Source organism: Glycine soja, unplaced genomic scaffold (assembly GCF_004193775.1).
Source record: "Glycine soja cultivar W05 unplaced genomic scaffold, ASM419377v2 Super-Scaffold_78, whole genome shotgun sequence".
Taxonomy (NCBI): Eukaryota; Viridiplantae; Streptophyta; class Magnoliopsida; order Fabales; family Fabaceae; genus Glycine; species Glycine soja.
In genome coordinates, this window is record NW_021143573.1 from 154,784 (window position 1) to 160,158 (window position 5,375).

General features: G+C 27.4%; 1 long non-coding RNA gene across 1 annotated transcript; it reads left to right on the forward strand.

Moving 5' to 3' along the window:
• Positions 1 to 2,286: 2,286 nt before the first annotated feature.
• LOC114404082 lies at positions 2,287 to 4,677 on the forward strand. Its single transcript, XR_003664803.1, has 4 exons — positions 2,287 to 2,403; positions 3,666 to 3,742; positions 4,071 to 4,171; positions 4,327 to 4,677. It is a non-coding gene; the product is annotated as an uncharacterized LOC114404082 (long non-coding RNA).
• Positions 4,678 to 5,375: the final 698 nt, after the last annotated feature.

Here is a 5,375-nt window from a genome sequence, read left to right on the forward strand (position 1 = left end):
CCTTATGAAATGAAGGGTATTTGCAAGATAATCTCATTAAATAAGGTTTCTTTAATTGAGTTTTGTTCATATTTGAGACAAAACAAATAATACTAGTTCACTACTTATATTCGACATCAAATGAAGTATTAATTAATGCATTTAATAAAAGTAAGTATTAAATGCACGTTTTTATTAGGTATTTGGGGGAGGATAACAAGAATTAATTGTGGTATTAATGAGTATTTAAATTTATGCATATATTAATTGATTATCATGTATTCATTTATTATATTTTTAATTTTAATTTTTAAAAATAAAATAATGTAACCAAAGGAATTGATATGTAATTATCACTTAATTTATCTATATTTATTTGTGGTTTACAAGTTTAATAGTGATTAAAAAAATATTAATACATAATTATCACTAATAATATGGAAATTCTATGTGTCTTCCATAATAAAAATATATTTATATTGGAAAAATCTTAATAGTTAGTAATCTAAATAAGCATAATAGATACATGATTTTTTTAAAATAATTAATTAGTACATGGGAAAGAGTGATTATAATATGAGATGTAATTTTTTAAAATCATCATTATTATTATTGTGTCTCCAACTTTGCTGTAATATACCTGAGTTAAAAGATATATATTTTACTACATAAAAATATCTATCTATTATAATATAAAAGAACAAAATTTCGAGACATTTCTTTCTCCAAAAATAAGGGCACTTTAGACAATATTCTTTAAGTTTTTTATATTTTTATTTATTTAATAAATTATATTAATTAGTTCATTTAATAGAAAGTGAATATTAAATGGACATTTATTATTAGGTATTTGGGAAATATAATTGGATTTAATGGTGTTATTGATGTGTATTTGAATTCATGGATATATTAACTGATTAAAATGCATTTATTTATTATATTTTTAATTTTTATTAAAAATTAAAATATTTTTTAAATGAACTTTGTTTTAAGGAACAAAAAAAAAAGGAACTAATAATATTAATATATAATCTCTGCATAATTTATTAGTAGTTATTTGTGGTTTATAAGTTTAATTGTGATTGAAAATTAATATATAGTTATCACTAATATAAATCTCATTAGAAAATTTTTTATATTTTTCACACTATTTAAATGATTGTCATATAAGTGTCACGTGAGTAACCTACATAATTGTCATACTCAATAGTTGACCATGGATGGTGATGGAATGACTAAAATTGTTGATTTTAAAAGATTGGGGGACTATATGTCTTAATTTAGAAAAAAAAATATCAAATTTATAAATTGTGTATTATAAGGGATCAAAAATAATTTTAGCCAAAATTATTTTATATACATACTACTAAAACGTTTGATTGAACTTTTATTAATATTTATTAACATATGTTATTTTATATAATTAGGGATATAAGTGAGCCAAGTGGAGTCAAACACCTAAAATTTAAGCTTGACTTAGTGAAAAAATTAGTTTCTCAAGCTTGACTCGTTTATTTAAACAAGTCTAACCAATAACTTGATTTTGGCTTATTAAAAAAAGTTGAGCTTGACTTATTTAACTCATTTATAATATAACTTTATTACATTATTGATAATGTTTTTATTTAGAGATTTCTAATACTTCCTTATACTTACGTGTAAAAAACATACTTTATTTTAATATCATCTCCTTTTAACTTTCACAACAAAAAAAACTCTATAAATTGTATACTAACATAATTTATAAAAGAAAATTGTCATTAGAAAGACCTTAAAAAATGTTTTCATAGAAAGAGTTGTATCTATATAATTTTAATCTTTTTCATGATCATATATGTATATGCGTGTGTACGCACATGTGTGGGCATGCACGTGTGCCCAATGAGTTATTAAGGAGTTGTTAATTTCTAGTCTGAATAGTTCACAAATAGCTCACACATTTACACCCCTAGTAGTATTCAATGGTTTAGATCAAGCTAACAAAATTGAGGATCCAAATTCAACCTATTTAATTGGTTTGAATTTTTTAAAACTCAATTAAGTTCAAGTAAAATGAAACTAAACTAACCCAATTTTCATTGGTCTAAGTATCAGGTTTAGGTTTTGCAAACCCATTAAACCTGAACCGAACCGAACAAGAGTTTTATTATTAATCTTTTTATTATTTTGTTACCCTTTAGTTCAAACTTCACTTCACTTAGTCAATTCACTCTTTCATTTTGATTTTGTGACTTTGGTATGTCATTTTCTACCTTAACTCAAACCCAATCTCACTATTTGGTGCCCTAACCCTAACCTACAATAGGTTTCTTGTTGTAGGCTTATTGTTTCTTATCCACATTGGGGGAAAAGCTCGGTGTCATCATCCACATCACAAAAAGAATCTTATCATCGACGCGTCACATAAGTAGCAACGACTACAGTGTAAGATCTTTGTTCTTCAGATCGTCTTCCTTTTTTGTTCTTATTGCTTCCCTATTTGACTATTTCTGATCTATTTTTAATTTGAGTTATTTTGTTCCTTATTAGTTTTTCTTGACCTTTGGGTTTTGTGTGAAGCTTTCTTTTTTGTTCCTTAATCATTTGTTGTCTAACACTTGTTCCTAATGTTAGTATTTCTTATTCTTTTGGGAGTGAAGCTCTCCCCAGGTGAGATTCAGTGGCAAAGCTCTCACTCCTAGTGAGGTTGTTAAGCTTGTTCAAGCAAAACCAGTGTGGGTATTTTTTTTTTGTGTGATGTCTAGTATTTTCATGTCAAATATATCAATAGGTTTTGGTTATTGGATGCAATTTTTATATTTAGTAAAACACATTGATTATGTGGTTGATTATTTATTTTGGTATTTGCATTTCAAATTTAGTGAAACACTTTACTTTAAAAAAAGTCTTATATTTTTTTAACTCTATCAAAGATTCATTTCCTTCTAAACCTTCACATGTTTCAATTTTCCTCTCCAAACCTTCCGCACCCATCTCCTCTTTTCTTTTCATCCCAAACAAGTAGTTGGGACCATAAGAACCATTTTAGCAAATATATGGCTTCAATTCAAAGTTAATTGTTGGAAAATATATGGATCATTAAGGATCATTTTAGCAAACATGTGGTTTCAATATGGGACTGAATTGAATAGAAAATATTTTTGTGTTTATGTGTAATGTTCATACAAGAGAAACAAAATATTTCATAAGAAAACTTATGATTTTTTTTGTTTCAATGTGATGTTCATAGAGAAAATATTTTCTATTTGTTTATGTGTGATGTTCATTCATTAGAATCAATCCTTTTGCAAAGGCAAACTAATGATTTTTCGTTTGAATGTGACGTTCATAAAGCAAAGATTTTTCTATTTCAGTGTGGTGTTCATATAGCATAAACAACATTATGATTTTTATTTCAGTGTGATGCTCATGGAAGAAATAATTTTCTGTTTATGTTTGGTGTTCATATAGAAGTAAACTTGATCCTTGCTTACATTATTTGTCTAGTACAAACAGATTATACGTTGCATTTCTACCACAAATTTTTAACTTTCCTTAGCATTCTTTTGTGTTTAATTTTAATTGTTTAACTTGTTTTGTGTCTTTACTTTTAGTCTTTTAAGGATGGAAAAAAAGTTAAAGGATTAAAACCAATAAAAAAAAGTTCAGGTCACAACCTCACCATTGTTTTTTTCTCTTGACAACAGTAACTAGGTGAAATTGTTTGCTTTCCTCTGCTCTTAAGCTTTCACTCACAATGAAGCCAAGCAAAAAAAATTCCAAGGTAAGAAACATATAAGTATCACTACAATTTTGCTTTTTTGGGTACATTTTCGATCTTCACTTGTTCTTTAATTATTTATCATTTCTATTGGTTTGTTTTCGTTGCACTGTGAACTTAATTTTCTTCATTTTAGTTATATCGAGACAGAGGTGGCTAATGGGGTTTGTTTCTTCGTCTTTGTATGAATAATTAATTGTTTTGATTTGGAACCGATTGAGTCTACTTAAGAATGGATGGTTTGAATATTTTTCAATTAATAATTTCATTTTTATAACTTATCTCTTCTTTCTTATAGATATTTATGTATGTGTTTCATTGTTTTTTGCAGACTAAACCTTGCATTATATGCGATCGCAATCCTTCTCCCAAAGATGTGGTTTTTCACAATATGATTTTTTGTAATACATGCAAGATTAAATATGCACATATGTAATTCCTCTTTTTTTTACTTATATTTTTTTCTTTTTGTCTTTTTTATTGCATTTAGAAAGCTTCTTAATTTTACTATTTCTATAAAGTTTAGGCCAGTGATATATAAGCATATAACCTTATTCTAAACTAACATTATATTCATCCCATTTCAGTGATTGCATTAAACTTAATAGCAAAATACTTGCTAAAAATTGGATGTGCAAAGCATGCCAACTTAAGGGTCGTGCACAAGGATCAACTTCAATATATAAGGAAAAGGCTGTCACAAAAGGGAAAGTGAAGTTCATTGCCAAAGAAGAAGTTTGTCGCATTATGCTTCGTGATTCTTTTAAGTACAGGTGTAAACAAGTCAAGTCGAGTCAAGCCTCTAAAATTTAAGCTTGACTTGTGCAAAAAATAAAGTTTCTCAAACTTGACTCATTTATTTGAAAGAGCTTAACTTAAAGTTTAGTTTGACTTGTTAAAAAAACAAAAGATAAAGATTGTGTTTGACTTGTTTGGCTCATTTATAATTTAACTTGCATCATTGATTTTAATTTTATTCATTTTTTATTCAGATATTTGTACACTTCCTTATATTTACTTGTAAAAAAGACTCATGTCAGAGAGGGAAACAAGTGAAAAATTCTTTTCAAAGTAAGAACATTGTTTCCACTTGATCTACATGGTTTAACCAGAACTGCCTCTATCAATCGTAAAAGATATGGACTGGACTGGTCATAGTGGACGACTATTATGGATGAACATGGGTTATGTTCTTATCCCACAAGGATGAGTCTTTTCAGATCTTATATAAGTTTTGTAAAAGAGTTCAAAAATGAAAAATGAGTATTTGTTACTTCAATCAGAAGTGATCAAGGAAGAGAGTTTGAAAATGAAAGTTTTTAGGGGCTCAGTAAAGATAATGAAATTCTTCATAACTTCTCAACACCAAGAACACCAAAACAACATGGTGTAGTTGAGAGGAAAAATAGGTCATTGCAAGAAATGACTAGAACAATATTGAAGGATAACTCAACTCCTAAACACTTTAGATTAAAGTACTTAATATTGTTTGTTATTTATATGAAAGAGATTGATGATGTTGAGAAGAATGAGATGGATGCTGCAACAACAACCATTCATAGTGAAGTCTTAGAAGACTTGGTGATGGATGAGGGCCAATTTTCTTCTTCATCCTTTTTTCCTTTCTTGTTCTTTG